The sequence below is a fragment of the Oryctolagus cuniculus genome, chromosome 12, assembly GCF_051225735.1.
Source record: "Oryctolagus cuniculus isolate XC-2025 breed Fujian yellow rabbit chromosome 12, ASM5122573v1, whole genome shotgun sequence".
NCBI classification, from domain to species: Eukaryota; Metazoa; Chordata; class Mammalia; order Lagomorpha; family Leporidae; genus Oryctolagus; species Oryctolagus cuniculus.
Window position 1 is genome coordinate 115,646,142 of NC_142878.1, and position 18,516 is coordinate 115,664,657.

Sequence of the window (18,516 nt, forward strand, 5' to 3'; positions counted from 1 at the left end):
TAAATAGCCAAATATTTTCCAAAGTGCTACCAGGAATATACATTCAGGAAAATGATTGTTATCACCAATAAATGGTTCTGGGAAAATCAGATATTAACACAGAGAACAAGGAAAGAACAAAATCCTCCCTCCATTTCTCACCAAATACAAAAGTCAAGCCAAAATAAATTACAGTGTAATACTAGAAACTAGGAAATTCCTATAAATAACATAGGGAAGTGCTCCATACAATTATTCTGGTTAAGAAAATTCTGGGTAAGGTTCAAAAGCATAAGAAACAAAAGTAAAAACAATTGTATTACATCAAACTAGAAGACTTCTGTGCTGTAAAGGAAAAATGGAGTAAACAGACAATCTATAGAATGGGATAAAATAATTGCAAATAATAACCTGAGAAAGCTTTAATATTCAGAAATTGTAAGGAAATCAGCCAACAATAGCAGAAAAAATGTTCTGATGTAGAAATGGGTAAAATACCTGAGTAGATATATTTCAAGTAGAAGATATACAAATGGTTAACAGGTATATGAAAAAATGCTTAGATGGATTGATCATAAAGGAAATGGAAATCTAAACAACATAGTTATTACTTTAGTCCAATTGCACAGGCCATTATCAAACAGACAAAAGATAAAAAGTATTTGCAAGGATTTAAAAAAGGAAATCTTTATGCTCTTTTATGTGGGAACATCCATCAGTGAAGGAACGGATTTAAGTACAGTGATATAGGGGCCAGCATTGTGGCAGAGGTTAATCCTCTGCCTGCAGCACTGGCATCCTATATGGATACCAGTTCTAGTTACAGCTGCTCCTCTTCTGATCCAGCTCTCTGCTATAGCCTGGGAAAGCAGCAGAAGGTGGCCCAATGCATGGGCCCCTTCTCCCACGTGGGAGACCTGGAGAAGGCTTTTGGCTTTGGATTGGCTCAACTTCCACGTTGTGGCCATTTGGGGAGTGAATCAGCAGATGGAAGACCTTTCTCTCTGTCTCTTCCTCTCATTGTCAGTAACTCTACCTCTCAAATAAATCAAATCTTTAAAAACAAAAAAGAACAGTGATATAAATAGACTGAGATGTTAGTCATCTGCAAAAATGGAAGAGAATCTTCTAATTTAGGACAACATAGATGACCCTTAAGGACACCATACCTAAGTCAGTCACAGAAGGACAAAGGCATGATTCTGTTTAAATGAGGCATCTAAAATTGTCAAATTAAAACAAGCAAACAATAACATTGTTTTGGCCATGATCTGAGTGTGCTAATCAACAAGAATATAATTTCAGTTATGCAGAATAAAAATTTCTAGAGATCTGTTCATTTTACCAATAAATAACAATAGTATATTGTACACTTAAAATCTGTTAAAAGAGTAGGTCTCATGTTAAATATTTTTATAAGAATGAAATTCAAAAGGAAGAGGGGAAGGCATTTAGTCTAGCAGTTAAGACACCCACATTCCATATCAGTGTACCTGGATTTGATTTATGGCTCTTGCTCTGATCCAGTTTCCTGTTAATTTGGATCCTGGGAAACAGTAATAATAGTTTAAGTAGTTGAGTATCTCACCCTTGTTGGAGAACTGGATTGAATTCTTGGCTCTGATCCATGCTGATGTGGTCTTTCAGGGAGTGAGCCAGGGAATGGAAGCTCTATCTCTATGCCTTTCTGTCTTCCTTTGTGTCTCTTTATCTCTCTTTTAAGAAAAAAAATTAAATGTTTATATTATTATATATTTATATTATTTTATATTTATATTATGTTATATGGCTAATGATTGAAGAATAAATCTCAAACAGTTCTGGAGTTACTGAACACATGTGTGAATATTGTTTTGTCTGAGTAATGCTTCATAAATGGGTAGGGCATCATTTTCACTTGGGAAAATAGTTGACAGTTGATACTCTTATGTTCTAATGCTTGCCTTGTAGGGTTGGAGCTAAAGTCAGCTCTCCATGTTCACACTTTCTGCATCCTCAGATTTAACCAACCAAGTGCTGCAAGTACTCTCTTAAAACAGTGTGTCTGAATATTATTACAAAACTAGAGATGATTAATTTATGAGAGGATTTATATAGCTATGTAAAAATACTATGCCATCTTATGAAAGATAGAATTCATGGATTTTTGGAGTATAAGGATGCCTAAAATCAATCTTCCATGGATATCAGGAATTACTGTAAACATACAACAGCATTGCTTACTTATTTATACATGTTTTCCAATGCTGCTATATTTTTCTTTTGTAAAAATTACCATTTAAAAATCCAGAAGCAAAAAGCCTAGAGATAATTAAGCCTTAGATGATATCTATCTTAAAGATGCAGAACTCTAGCCTGTGCATTTGCTAATGAAGAGCCCACACAGAATTAATCATTTGAGAGTTATGGCAGACTACTTTGTTTAATTTTGAAAAGTAAAATCATTCATATTTGCATGTTATTTAGGAACACTTAAAGCATATTTGATCAATGACTATCTGCAATTACATTTTATAACAACTCACTTAAATTATCTTTATAATTCTCTAGAACATGTTATTTTATTGTATATTTCCATTTTTACTCTTCCTTCCATCTTTTTTCTCATACATTTATTAGGAAATATTATTTACATTTCTATGTATTCACCAATGAAAGTATTTTTACCACCTATTCTCTGTATATGCAAACATTCACATTCACACACACACACAAACATAAATCTACACATACTTCAGCCATTGAAAATTGAGTTGCAGACATCATGATATTTAATCCCATCAAAATAAGAATGTCCTCCCATATAAATACCCCACCAAATACCAATATCATATTCAGTCATATTGAAACACTGTTAATAATGGGTTCAAATTTAAATTTCCATACTATACCATGAATGCCCTTATATTTATTCATCTATGTTCAGTCCTGTATTCAATAAACTGTACAATGAATATACTTTTTATATATCATCTCATTTGAATTAGATTGGTTAAATAATATTTTTATATGGAATTGATATTCTTCATTGTGTATTTCTCTTGTCTTGCAATGCGTCCTACATTCTTGATTTGTCTCATGGTTTCCTCATTAACAGATTTAGATTTATGTTGCTGTCATTAGCACTACAGAGACAAGGATGTCTGCTCCCCATCTCATTAGGTTAGGAGGCTGTTGAGTCTCATGCCTTCCTTACTAGTGATAGAAAGCTTGAGCCCTTGTTCTTGTACTCCAGATTTCTCCATTGTCAAGTCAACTGGTCTCTGTTAACTAGTGGTTTTGAAGGAATTATTTGAGACCGTGTCTTTCCTGTTCTCCAGTGATATCCATAAATGCTTTACTGCATTCACTAATATTCCTTGCTTGAATAAATCATTGCAGGATTGACTGCATAACTGGTAATTTCTCATTCTATCCCTTCTTCCACAAATATTAACTGGCATACTTCTCTAGTTAGGCACATTTATCTTTTATTAAACTTATTTTTTTTTTTAATTTGACAGGTAGAGTTATAGACAGTGACAGAGAGAGACAGAGAAAGGTCTTCCTTCCATTGGTTCACTCCCCAAATGGCCACTATGGCTGGTGCTGTGCCAATCCAAAGCCAGGAGCCAGGTGCTTCTTCCTGGTCTCCTATGTGGGTGCAGAGGCCCAAGCACTTGGGCCACCATCCACTGCTCTCCCAGGCCACGGCAGAGAGCTGGACTAGAAGAGGAGCATCCAGGACTAGAACCCAGCACCCATATGGAATCCTGGTGCACAGGCCATGGCGCTGGCCCCTATTAAACTTATTTCTAAAGTTTCATAGCTATTTTATTCAATGTATTAAATACTGTTATTGGGGACTGGCACTGTAGCTCAGCGGGTTATCACCCTGGCCTGAAGTGCCAGCGTCCCATATGGGTGCCAGTTCTAGTCCCTGCTGCTCCTCTTCTGATCCAGCTCTCTGCTATGGCCTGAGAAAGCAGTGAAAGATGGCCCAAGTCCTTGGGTCCCTGCACCCACATGGGAGACCTGGAACAAGCTCCTGGCTCCTGGCTTTGGATCGGTGCAGTTCTGGTCATTGTGGCCAATTGGGGAGTGAAACATCAAATGGAAGACCTCTCTCTCTCTGCCTCTCCTCTGTGTAACTCTGACTTTCAAATAAATAAGTAAATCTTTTTTAAAAAATCTGTCATCATAGTTACTGTTTTTTGTGAATAGGTTGTCCAAAGTGTCACTAGTGAAGTGCTTCCATGATGGTGGCTGTTTTTTCAGCACATCTCTAACAATCTTTGAGCTCCTTTCCATTTTTTGGTGCTACAAATTAGGTTAGACTCTCTTGTGTTTTCTCTGACCTGTTCATATTAGAGAATATAGATTTTCTTTTTAAATTAAATACTGTTTTATAAAATTATTGAATTTCAGTTTTTTGAGATGAGACCATAATTCTTTGCTGTGAGTGCATTTCTTTCTTTCTTTCTTTCTTTCTTTCTTTCTTTCTTTCTTTCTTTCTTTCTTTCTTTCTTTGACAGGCAGAGTGGATAGTGAGAGAGAGAGACAAAGAGAAAGATCTTCCTTTTGCCATTGGTTCACCCTCCAGTGGCTGCCACTGCTGGCGCCACGGATGGCACTTGGGCCATCCTCCAATGCCTTTCCGGGCCACAGCAGAGAGCTGGCCTGGAAGAGGGGCAACCAGGATAGAATCTGGCGCCCCAACCAGGACTAGAACCCGGTGTGCCGGCACTGCTAGGTTGAGGATTAACCTATTGAGCCGCGGCACCGGCCAAGTGCATATGTTTCATTGTTTGGTTGTACAGTTCTTTATTTACACAATCAGGTATTTTGTTTATAAAACTAAAAATACACAACTAACATATTTGTAGAACCATCCTATAATTTAATGTTAATGTATTTTTATTAAAAAGTATATCAAGAATATATATGCTCAGAAATTATGAAATCATGTTCACCACTTAATGTATTCTTAATTAAAGGCAATTTTTTTAAAACCCAAATGTACTACTTATGGGGTTTTATCTGCATCATATAGTACCCGTATTCTCTGTTTTGTGATTGCTGCTTAAGGGTTATACTTTGTATATGATTCTTTAATTTTAAACTTTGAGCTTTAGAAACCGTGGTCTACTTAAGTGTAACAATTTCTGTACTGGGTATTTATTGCATTTTTCTTGTATTAATGTAGAACACTGAAGTTTAAAAAGGTTAATTAATGAGGTTCCAAGATGGCAGAATAGGGAGAGTGCTTACTGATCTAGTCCAGGAGAAGATAGTTTAATAAAAGTGGAGAGAGTGTAGTCTCAGTGAAAAATTAGGGGGAAAATGACAGAGGAAACTATTCCAAAATTAGAGGAACATGGTGGGCCTATGTGGAGGGCATGGGTGCCCATGGCTCAGGACCCCAGCTGCTGAAAGCTTCCGCACCTGCACTGCAAAATGAGGTGAGATGAGACCACAGTAGCCCAAGACACTGGTGGAAAAGCAACAGAGTCTAGAGGGAACAAGGCTTGAAGCCCCATGGGGGAAAGTACATCAGCCTAACTAGAGGAGAAAAAAATAAAAGGGATGGCACAGACATGATTCTCTCTCTCCAATCACCTTACAAATGCAATGAGCTGATAAAGCAGGTGCCATTTTGGACATATGTAACAGCTGTGCCAGCTCATGTCTGTGCCCAGCAATCAGCAAATCAGCAGAGTGTAGAAACCTAACTCTGGTGGGGAGTAATAACAGGAGACTAACATCTAGTAACTGTGTGGAGCTTCTGAACCGGGACTGAGGAAAAAAAAAACAGGGTTTGTGGGAGAACTCATGGTGTGGCCAAGACTTTGAGTAGTCTCAGTGGGAGATGCCACAAGCTCGGGTGGCCCTGACTACCCAATGAGAGACATGGCAGGGGAATCTGAGCTTACACTGAGGACCACACAGATCCTTTGTGTGGTCCTTGGGACAGAGCAGATAAATATTATACCTACTGCGGGTAGTGCTCAGGCACTGATCGCCATCAAGAAGGGCTCAGCTGAGTGGGATTATTTCCTTCTGATTAAAAATAAGAGAGAGAGAGAAAGAAGATTTGCAACACCAAACCTGGGTGTGTCACCTTAGGCACACCCTTAAACCTAAAGAACTGAACAGAGCTCTGTGACCCACCCACCACAAGCCTCTAGAGATACACTGAAAGCAGACAGTCCACTTTTCTACAGTCATAGTACAACAAAAATAACCATCGCAGTGGGAAAAAAAGAAGAAACCAATGAGTATCTCCAGAAATGCCGAATAATAAATGCAACAACCCAAGAAACAAGAATAAAGAAGACAACATCATGCTCCCAAAAGAACATGACACTTCAATACAAGATTATGAAGATGATGAGACAGAAAAAATGCAAGGAATGGAACTCAAAAAATTGATGATAAGAATACATAGAAGCAATCAAAAACAAACACACGAACTACTGAAATCCATGCAGGATATGAAAGAAAATCTTTCTCATGAAAATGAAATCTTAAGGAGGAATCAAAATGAAATGAAGAATTCAATAGAACAAATAATGCAGTTGAGAGCCTTAAATCAGAAAGAGTGATGCAGAAGAGAGAATATCAGACTTACATGACAGAGCACAAGAAAGTATGCAGTCAGACCAAAGACAAGAAGAGGGAATTAGAAATCTAAAAAATATTGTTGGGAATTTACAGGATACTATTAAAAAAACCAACATTTGAGTTCTAGGAGTTCCTGAAGTCATGGAACGAGAGAAAGGATTAGAAATCCCTTTTAGTGAGGTACTAGCAGAAAACTTCCCAGGTTTGGAGAAAGAAAGAGACATCCAAGTACAGGAAGCACACAGAACTCCCAATAGACATGACCAGAAAAGGTCTTCGCCATGGCACATTGCAATCAAACTCACCACATTGAAACATAAAGAAAGATTCTAAAATGTGCAAGAGAGAAATGCCAGATTACTCTCAGAGGATCTCCAATTAGACTCACAGCAGACTTCTCATCAGAAACCCTACAGGCTAGGAGAGAATGGTGAATATATTCCAAGCACTAAGAGAAAAAAACTCAAAGCCCAGAATATTACATCCTGCAAAGCTCTCATTTGTGAATGAAGGTGAAATAAAGATGAAACAAAGAGCTTTCATAGCAAAAAGAAATTGAAAGAATTTGTCTCTACTGATCCAGACCTGCAAAAGGTGCTTAAAGATGTGTGACACACAGAAACACAGAAACACAGTCATCAATACAAAAGAAGGTAAAGGAAGAAAATCTCTCGGTAAAAGATCACAGGAAGTTCAAAGTATAAATTTGAAATAACATTGGAAAAATGGCAGGGCAAAGTCACTACTTAGCAATAGTCATATTGAATGTCAATGGCCTCAACTCTCCAGTTAAAAGACTCAGACTGGCTGAATGGATTACAAAACGAAACCCATCTCTTTGCCCCTTAAAAGAAACACATATTTCCAACAAAGGTGCATGCAGACTAAAAGTAAAAGGTTGGAAAATGATATTCCCTGCCAACAGAAACCAAAAAAGAGCTAGCTTAGCCAGCTCTTTTGTTAACACAAAAACTTAAATAAGACAAAGAGGGTCACTATATAATGATTAAGGGATCAATTCAACATGAAGATGTAACTATTATAAATGTATATGCACCTAATTACAGGGTACCATCTATTTAAAAGATATGTTAAGGGACTTAAAGGGAGACATAGACTCCAATACAATAGTATTGGGGGACTTCAGTACTCAACTTTCAGCAATGGACAGATCAACCAGACAAAAAAATCAACAAGGAAACAGTAGATCTAATCAACAGCATAGAACAATTGGATCTTATTGCTATAACCGAACTTTTTTTTTTTTGAGAGGCAGTGAGAGAGAGAGAGACAAAGAGAAAGGCCTTCTTTTCCTTTGGTTCACCCCCTAAATGGCTGCTACAGCTGATGCACTGCACCGATCCGAAGCCAGGATCCAGGTGCTTCCTCCTGGTCTCCCATGTGGGTGTAGGACCCAAGCACTTGGGCCATCATCCACTACCTTCCTGGGCCACAGCAGAGAGCTGGACTGGAAGAGGAGCAACTGGGACAGAATCCAGTGCCCCAACCGGGACTAGAACCCAGGGTGCCGGTGTTTGAGGATTAGCCAAGTGATCCATGGCACCGGCGTATAACAGAACTTTTCATCCTACACTTGAAGAATTTACATTCTTCTCAGCAGTGCATGGAACTTTCTCTAGGATTGACCACATGCTAGGCCATAAAGCAAGTCTCAGTAAATTCAAAAAAATCAAAATCATGCCTTGCATCTTCTCAGACCACAATGGAATGAAGCTGGAAATTAGCAACTCAACAATCCCTAGAGAATATGCAAAAACATGGAGACTGAACAACGTACTCCTGAATGAACAGTGGGTGATAGAAGAAGTCAAAAACTTTCTGGAAGCAAACGAAGATAACCACACAAAATATCAAACCTAATTGGATACAGTAAAAGCAGTGGTAAGAGGAAAGTTTATAGCAATAAGTGCCTACATCAAGAAATTGAAAAAGTGCCAAATAAATGAGCTATCAATGCATCTCAAGGATCTAGAAATCTATGGCAAACCAAACCTAAAACTAGTAGGAGGAGGGAAATAATTAAAATTAGAGAAGAATTTAACAAAATGGAATCCAAAAAAATTATGAATGATCAGCAAAACAAAGAGCTGGTTTTTTGAAAAAATAAACACAATTGACACACCAGTGACCCAACTAACCAAAAAAAAGGAGAAGCCGGCGCCGCGGCTCACTAGGCTAATCCTCCGCCTTGCGGCACTGGCACACCGGGTTCTAGTCCCGGTCAGGGCGCTGGATTCTGTCCCAGTTGCCCCTCTTCCAGGCCAGCTCTCTGCTGTGGCCAGGGAGTGCAGTGGAGGATGGCCCAAGTGCTTGGGCCCTGCACCCGCATGGGAGACCAGGAGAAGCCACGGTGGCCATTGGAGGGTGAACCAACGGCAAAAGGAAGACCTTTCTCTCTGTCTCTCTCTCTCACTGTCCACTCTGCCTGTCAAAAAAAAAAAAGGAGAGAGAAGACCAAAATCAATAAAATTAGAAATTAAAAAGCAAATATAACAACAGACACCATACAAATAAAAAGAGACTTCAGAAATTACTACAAAGAATTGTATGCCAACAAACTGGGAAATTATCAGAAATGAATAGATTCCGGGACACATAAAACCTACCTAAATGGAACTATGAAGACACAGAAAACCTAAACAGACCCATAACTGAGACAGAAATCGAATCAAGTGAAATGCACAAATTATGAATGAAGAAAATAGTTATATTAGTACAAATTCTTGAGATATTAATAATAGAGATGTTCAAGAGGAAACATGCTAACATAAATAAAATAGACAAGTTCCTTGAAAGATAAACTCAGTCAAGAAGAAACTCACCACCTGTATTAACCTATTTCTATAAAGCAAAATACAGTCAGAGTTACAAATCTTCCTAGAAAGCATCACCTGGCCCAGATATCCACACTGATGCATCCTTTCAAATATTTTTGAAAGAAATTATATAATTCTACGTGCTTTTCAAAAGATGAGGAGGAACACATCTGAACTAATTCTATAATGAAAATATTATCCTGTAAAAACAAACACAGATATTGAAGAAATCAAATTTCCTCATGAGCAATAATGTAAAAATACAAACAAATTTTGAAATAATGAAGATATTCTCATATAGGTGAATGTATGAGTGAACTGTGCTGTATCATACAAAAAATAGTTTATTGCTAAAAGGAAATGAGCTAACAAATCATGAAAACACACAGAGGAATCTTTGGTATATTACCAAGTAAAAGAAGTTGATGTGAACAATTATACGTGGTCATCACTATGTAACATTTCAGAATGGCACAATCATGAATCTAGTAAAAAGATCAGTTGTTGACAGGATTGTAGAGGGAAGAAATGGATGACTAGGCAGACAAGATTTTAGGGTAATGAAATGCTGTATAATAAAATGATAGATACACATTATTATAACTTTGCATGAATTCATAAAGTTTACAATACAAAATCCTAATGTCAATTATGGATTTGAGGTTTATTAATATAATAATATAAACCACTAGTGAGGTTTATATTAATAAGAGGAGTGATTATGCCACTATGGGAGCAGTTAATTTTGGAAAATCTCTGTACCTTCCTCAACCTAAGATATCACTAAAGATAAGATGTGTTAAAAATTTAGGACATCATAAATAGCACTCTGGCCTCAGAATCAGCCCTAAAGGCATTCGGAGCTGGCTGAAAAGCTCATGAGAGTATTTCAGGCATGGAAAGCCAAGACACTCTGGCAAAAGATCTCTGCGAGTGAGATCCCAGTGGAAAGAACAGGTCATCAAAGAAGGAGGTACCTTTCTCTGAAGGGAGGAGAGAACCTCCACTTTGACTATGACCTTGTCTAAACAAGATAAGAGTCGGAGAACTCAGAGGGCTTCCATAGCCTTGGAAACTCATGACTGGAGCATAGGGAGATTACTGATGCCATAGACAGGAGTGTCAATTGGTAAAGTCAACAACAGGAGTCACTGTGCACTTACTCCTCATGTAGGATCTCTATCCTTAATGTGCTGTACATTGAGATTTAATGCTATAACGAGTACTCAAACAATATATTTCACTTTGTGTTTCTATGGGGGTGCAAACTGTTGAAATCCTTACTTAATGCATACTAAACTGATCCTCTGTAAAAAAAAAAAAAAAGAAATTATCAATTCCCAACTTGACTCTCACTGGGATTAAACATGACAATAGGTCTGCTCTGATTTCATCATCATTTAAAAAAAAATCATCTATTATTTTTCACTTTATGTTTCTGTGTGGGAGCAAACTGTTGAAATCCATACTTAATGTATACTAAGCTGATCTTCTGTATATTAAGATAATCGAAAATGAATCTTGATGTGAATGGAAGGGGAGAGGGAGTGGGAAAGGGGAGGGTTGTGGGTGGGAGGGACGGTATGGGGGGGAAGCCATTGTAATCCATAAGTCATACTTTGGAAAATTATATGCATTAAATAAAAGTTTAAAAAAAAATTTAGGACATCAAATTCAATAAATAAACTAAATAAATGTCTAAACAAATGGGATATATTCCAGGAATGCAGGGCTTGTTTAACAATAACACAACAATAAATTTTATTATGGTATTAATAATATGAAAGAGAAAAACTGCAGGGTTACTATTGTTTCGCTCCTCTGGGGGATGCCAGATACCCTGGTCCAGGACTCTCTCTCAGTATAGAAATAATGGGCTGAGTCCAAGATGTGCAAAGCAAAAGTGGATTTATTGTGTAGAAAGGAGTACAGACTCCTGAGAGAGAGGAGGGGCTCAAAGCTGGGAGTTCATTATCAGAAGAGTGAGCCTGTTTTTGAGCTTTCAATTTTATACTTTACCACTCTCCATGGGATGTGTTTCGTTTTGTTTTGTTTTGTTTTGTTTTGTTTTGTTTTGTTTTTGTGGGAGACATGCAGAGGTTCCTGCTTTAGGACTGCACCCCCTACTTGGGTCTACAGTCACAGATGTACACTTGACTGTACACTTGACCCTTAGCCTGCATTCCAAAGGGCAAAACATCTTTGGCCCACATTGTGACATATGGTTGCTAGGCAGGGGGTCTTTGTTTAAGGTTCTGAACACATGAGCTTTTTGTGAAAAAATTTTCTGTGGCTAAGGTAGGTGAGACTTGGCTCATGTGGGCTGTCAGCATTAAATACCTCATCCTGTTTCATGGCATGAACATGCAGGTGAGTGTCTGTGAGATGGGATAACTTCAGTCAGAGTAAAGGTAGGTCTCAAGATGGAATCTGAGTTCCTGTCACTGTTTTCCGCCCTTACCAAGACCTGAGGCAGCTTTCATAGTCTATCCATGGCTGTGTAGGGGTGTCCAGTCCCTATAACGCCTCAGTGGATAGAGGCATTTGACAAAGTTAACAATCTTTCCTGACTTCACAAATCTCAGGAAACTAAAAATACAAGAGGACTTCATCAGCATAAGAAAGAGCATGGATAACAAACTCCAGAAAACATAATTAATGACAGAAATTAAAATACTTTACCTTTAATATCAGAAACAAGATAGTAATTTGTTTTCACTACTGTTATTCAACATTGTAGTTAAGATTCTAGTCAGTATGCTGAGGCAATAAAAATAAATAAAAGCAGTCAAGTTGAAAGGAAGTATTGAGGATCTCTACTTACAACAATGACCACATAATAGGGGTGTGAATTCTCCATCTTCAAACTCATTTGTAGGCCAGCTTCAGGCTTTAGTAACAAAGTTTTATTGAAACACAGATATGCTCATCAATTTACTTATCTATGGATGCTTTAATACTAAAGTGATAAAAAGTTGTCACAATAATTGTATTGTTACAAATCAGAAATATTTACTATCATTAGTAAGACAATAATTTGAGAAAGGAAACAACTGGGCCAGCACCGCAGCTCACTAGGCTAATCCTCCACCTAGCGGCACCAGCACACCGGGATCTAGTCCCAGTCAGGGCGCCGGATGCTGTCCCGGTTGCCCCCTCTTCCAGGCCAGCTCTCTGCTGTGGCCAGGGAGTGCAGTGGAGGATGGCCCAAGTGCTTGGGCCCTGCACCCCATGGGAGACCAGGAGAAGCACCTGGCTCCTGCCATTGGATCAGCGTGGTGCACCGGCTGCAGCACGCTGGCCGCGGCAGCCATTGGAGGGTGAACCAATGGCAAAAGGAAGACCTTTCTCTCTGTCTCTCTCTCTCATTGTCCACTCTGCCTGTAAAAAAAAAAAAAAAAAAAAAAAAAAAAAAAAAAAAAAAAAAAAAAGAAACAACTGACAACCTTTGGGCTACACAAAAATTCTGATGCATAAGCCAAAATTGTAATGAGCAAAAAGTGAGTTTAGTAAAACTAGAAGATACAAAATCAATACAGAAAAGTAAAATAAATTTCTATATACCAGCAATAAAAAATCAAAATTTTAGAATCACCACTATTTCATTTAAAATATAAAATATACATCTGATGAAATATTGACAGACCTACAAAAACAACTTAATATTCATATGAAATTAAATATTTCTAAGTGGAGAGAGACATTTTACTCAAAAAAAAATCTCAGGATTTATCTTAACATTATAGACTCAACACAATCTCAATCCCCTTCCCAGCAAGCAATCTGATTATTTTTAAAAGTAACATGTTGATATCAACTCATAGGAGAATAACTCTGAAAAAAATAATAAAATCAGAGAAATGACTACAAGAATTATAAATTTATACTAAAGTGTGATGATGTCATACAGAAGGTCAGAAGAATGGACACAAAAGAAGATCTATAAAAGTTCGAAACACAAACGGTGAACAGGTTTTCTACAGAGTCACAATTGCAATGCAGGGGAGAAAGTATAGTCTTTTCAATATGGTGCTGGCGCAATATAATTTCCAAAAGAAATTTCCACTAACAAAAATGTAAAAAATTCACGACATATCTAACTGCAGTATGAAAACTATAATTCTTGAAGGAAAAAAATCATAGAATAAAACTTTTGTGACTTTAAATTAGGCTTGGCCGGTGCCGCGGCTCAATAGGCTAATCTTCTGCCTTGCAGCGCCGGCACACCGGGTTCTAGTCCCGGTTGGGGTGCCAGATTCTGTCCCGGTTGCCCCTCTTCCAGGCCAGCTCTCTGCTGTAGCCCAGGAGTGCAGTGGAGGATGACCCAAGTGCTTGGGCCTTGCACCCCATGGGAGACCAGGAGAAGCACCTGACTCCTGGCTTTGGATCAGCGTGATGCGCTGGCCACAGCGCGCCAGCTGCAGCAGCCATTGGAGGGTAAACCAATGGCAAAAGGAAGACCTTTCTCTCTGTCTCTCTCACTGTCCACTCTCTCTGCCAAAAATAAAATAAAATTAGGCAAAGATTTCCTAGATATGACAAAAAATAAAATGTATAATTGCATAAAGGGATAAATTATATTAATCAATATTTAAATGTTCTCTTCAGAGATAAAGTTTGGGCAATGGCGATTCAGGAGGCCTTGTTCTGGGCTGACCGGAGGCTATGGTCCTCCCCACAATTGACTGAATCTGAATGGCTGGCTCTAGGGCCCCAAGATGTGGATGGGGTCCAAGATGCCCACCAGCACCATTCAGGTGAGCTTCGTGTGCTAGCGCTGCAGCCAGCCTCTTAAGCTGGACACGAGCTTCAAGATCCTGGACCAGGTTGCCATCCAGGAACTCACAGCTCCATTACTTGCCACAGCCCAGGTCAAACCAGGAGATACCCAAGAGGAAGAAGCTAACTCAGGAGAGGAAGCATTTATTGAAACTCACCAGGATGGTGTCTAGCAGATTCATCCCCCCAGCCATTATGATGGCTACAGAAAGTGCCAAGAGCTTCACTCTGATGGGAAGGCAACCGATGGCGGCACCAAGGAGAACCTCAGCCCAAGACTGGAGGTCACTGGGGACCTTTTTGACATCATTTCAGGCCAGACAGGTGTGGATCACTCACTTTGTGTGGAATGCACAGATTCTCAGACCAGCTGGACACTCAGCTTCATGTCACTGACAGTGAGTGTCAGAACTAATGTTGTTTGGAGATCTTAGAGCAGATGAATGAGGATGACAGGGAACAGTTGCAGAAGGGGATAAGGGAGCTAGCCTTGGAGGAGGAAAGGCTAATCCAGGAACTGGAAGATGTGGAACAAACCACAAAATAGTGGCAGAAAATCTGGAGAAGGTCTAGGCTGAGGCTGAGAGACTGGATCAGGAGGAAGTTGAGTATCAGACAAAATACAATGAATGTAAATAATAACAGGGGGCAGTGCTGTGGCACAGAAGGTTAATGCTCTGGTCTGAAGCACAGGAATCCCATATGGGCACTGGATTGAGACCTGGCTGCTCTACTTCTAATCTAGCTCTCTTCTAGGGCCTGGGAGGGCAGTAGAAGATGGCCCAAGTCCTTGGGCCCCTGCACCCACATGGGAGACCTGGAAGAAGTTCCTGGCTCCTGGCTTTGGATTGGCTCAGCTCTGGGTGTTGCAGCCAATTGGGGAGTAAACCAATGGATGGAAGACCTCTCTCTCTCTCTCTCCCTCTCTCTCTCTCTCTCTCTCTCTCTCCCTCTCCTTCTCTTTCTATGTAACTCTGATTTTCAAATAAATAAACATTTTAAAAAATGACAGCAGCTGGAGCTGGATAAAGAGCTGAAAAGTGTAGAAAACCAGATGTCTTATGCCCAGATGCAGCTGGACAAGCTGAAGACCAATGTCTTCAACACAACCTTCCATATCTGGCACACTAGACTCTTCGGCACAATCCATAACTGCAAGCTGTGCTGCCTGTCCAGTGTTCCTGTGGAATGGAATGAGATTAATGCTGCTTTGGGCCAGATGGTATTGCTGCTTCATGCCCTGGACAATAAGATGGGTCTGAAATTTCAGAGGTATTGACTGGTACCCTATGGAAATTATTCATATCTGGATTCTCTGACAGACAAATCTAAGGAGCTGCCATTATACTGTTCTGGGGGGTTGTGGTTTTTCTGTGACAAAAAGTTTAACCATGCAATGGTGGCTTTCCTGAACTGCATGGGGAGTTTAAAGAAGAGGTTGAAAAGGGCGAGACATATTTTTGTCTTCCATACAGGAAGAATGTGGAGAAAGGCAAGACTGAAGACACAAGAGGCAGTGGTGGCTCCTATTCTATCAAAACCCAGTTCAATTCTGAGGAACAGTGGACAAAAGCTCTCAAGTTCATGCTGATGAATCTCAACTGGGGTCTTGCTTTGGGTATCCTTAAAATTTTATAGCAAATGACTTTTTCCTTAGGGATGCTGTCTCAAATTTGCTTCAAATTTTTTTTGCAGAAAGTTTAAATTTGGGTAATATTAAACAGCATATGTCTACAATACCAAAAAAGACAAAAAGCCACAAAAGCCACTTTATTTTAAAGTATCATGACAGTCTCCAGAGCTACCACATGCCATGGACAGCCACTGACCCTTGCCAAAGTTTTAACTCTTATCCCTTGCCTGCCTTTTCCTCTTTCCCCTGAAAACAACTTAGTTGAACTGAGATCGACATGTTCTCACTGGACTTCAGCTCTCTCCACTTCCTGCACTTAAAATATGAAATAGAAACTTTTGTCTGCACTGAGAGAGATGTTTGAGGTACAGTTGGAATATATGAAGAACTCTTAGAGTGCAACACAAAAGGTACCTATAGCACAACCCCTAGTTCTGAAATAGTAAAGCATTTTAGAAATAGCTCATCACAGAAGATGGAAGAGAGGACTGTGGGGGCACAATGGGATGAATCACCTCCTATAATACTGGCATTCCATATGAACACCAATTTGAGTTCTGGCCACTCTTCTTCCAAACCAGCTCTGTTGGGGTACCTGGGAAAGCAACAGTGGATTCCCCACGTGCTTTGGCCCCTGGCACATATGTGGGAAACTACGTGGAGTTGCTGTCTCCAGACTTTGGCCTGGCCCAGCCCAGGCCTTGGGGCCATTTGGGGAGTGGACCAATGCATGGAAGACACTCTCTCTCCCTCTTTCTTTAAAATAAAACAAGGATTTAGAAAATAGAGAAAGGAAAGGATGATGTGAAGGAAGCAGAGATTGATGGAGATTCTATTTAATGCTTCATACCCAAAATGGCCACGAAATCTGGATCTAGGCCAGGACAAAATCAGGAGTCTGGAAAATCATCATGGTCTCCTACATGGGAGGCAGGTTCCTAAGTACTTGGGATATCTTCTGTGTACTTCCTAGGCACATGGACATGAAGCTGAATCAGAATCATTCTGATGAAAGATGCCAGTGTCACAAGTATTGGCTTGACATACTGCATTACAACAGCGGCCCCAAAATCTGCATATCTTAGAGGAAGGCCACTGAAAATCCTCCAAGGCTGTTTCACATGACTGGGACATGCATCATTGCCATCTGTAGGATTTTTGTGCTTTTTTCCAGTAACATAAATAACCCTGTTTCAAAAATATAATTAAATATTTACTATATGTTTAAGTTTACAGAAGTAGAAATTTTCTATTTTCATGTGAGTAAAACCACAAGTTCTTCCAAAAGAACTGATTTCTTTTCATAACTATCTTATTTCCCAGCTAATATTTTTAATCATTTTCTCAAAGTAAATATCTTCACACAAATGAGGTTATCTAGTATTGCACTTTATAACTGATGGTATTTTTTTAATTTCGTAATGTAAAACCTGTGCTGTAATCATGTATATTTTTCAGCATAGTAATACTTTTTTGTTTTTTAACTTTTATTTAATGAATATACATTTCCAAAGTACAGCTTATGGATTACAATGGCTTTCCCCCCACCCATAACTTCCCTCCCACCCACAACCCTCCCCTCTCCTGTTCCCTCTCCCCTTCCATTCACATCAAGATTCATTTTCAATTATCTTTATATATAGAAGATTAATTTAGCATATATTAAGTAAAGCTCTCAACAGTTCAGCATAGTAATACTTTTAAATATTTTTTAAACCTTAAATGATATAAAATAATTTTCCAGGTAAACATTAAATATACAAAATTCAAAGAATATTTAAAACTATTACATTTTATTCATTATCTGTGCCTTTAAAATTGATTTCTCCTATTCATAAAGCACATAGGCAATTTAATATATAGTAATATTCTATAAGTGAGATTAAATTTAAGAGCAACATGTAGGAACAGGAAAATACACTACTAATAATAAATAATTAACTTTACATCAAACTTTCTATCAAAGCAAAAGCGAAAAGACAGTGTTACCTTCATTATATGTAGGAATAAATAAACCAGGCTTGATTGTCATTGCTATTTTCAAGATTGTGTGTCATTAAAATCTATTTTGGAAGGTGTTACTCTGAGAGAAACCTTTGTATTGATGATAATAGACTTTTCAGGACATAATACAGAATTAAAAGTGTTGTGTTAAGTATTGTTCATGTGTTAAACCGTTGTTAATCCTCACAGTTCTGTGAGTAGGTAACATATTAGACATCCTGTACAGGAATTAACTAGGTACAAGAAAGCCAAGAGATTTGCCTAAACTCATACAGCCCACATGCAGCAGACTCCAAATTAAAATCCTGGAATTCTAGCCAGAAGACAGGTTTTTTTATTTTTAATTTTTATTTTTTTAACTTTTTTAATAAATATAAATTTCCAAAGTACAACTTTTGAATTATAGTGGCTTTCCCCCCCCCCATAAACTCCCTCCCACCCACAACCATCCCATCTCCCATTCCTTCTCTCATTCCATTCACATCAAGATTCTTTTTCAATTATATTTATATTCAGAAGATCAATTTAGTGTGTATTAAGTAAAGACTTCAACAGTTTGCACCCACACAGAAACATAAAATATAGAGTACTGTTTGAGTACCAGTTACACTGTTAATTCACACAGTACAACACATTAAGGACAGAGATCCTATATAGGGAGTAAGTTCACAGTGACTACTC

The 18,516-nt window shown here is 38.6% G+C and overlaps 1 pseudogene; it reads left to right on the plus strand.

The window, feature by feature from the left end:
* Positions 1-14,378: 14,378 nt before the first annotated feature.
* LOC138844839 (beclin-1-like) lies at positions 14,379-15,843 on the plus strand (annotated as a pseudogene).
* The last annotated feature ends 2,673 nt before the right edge of the window (positions 15,844-18,516 follow it).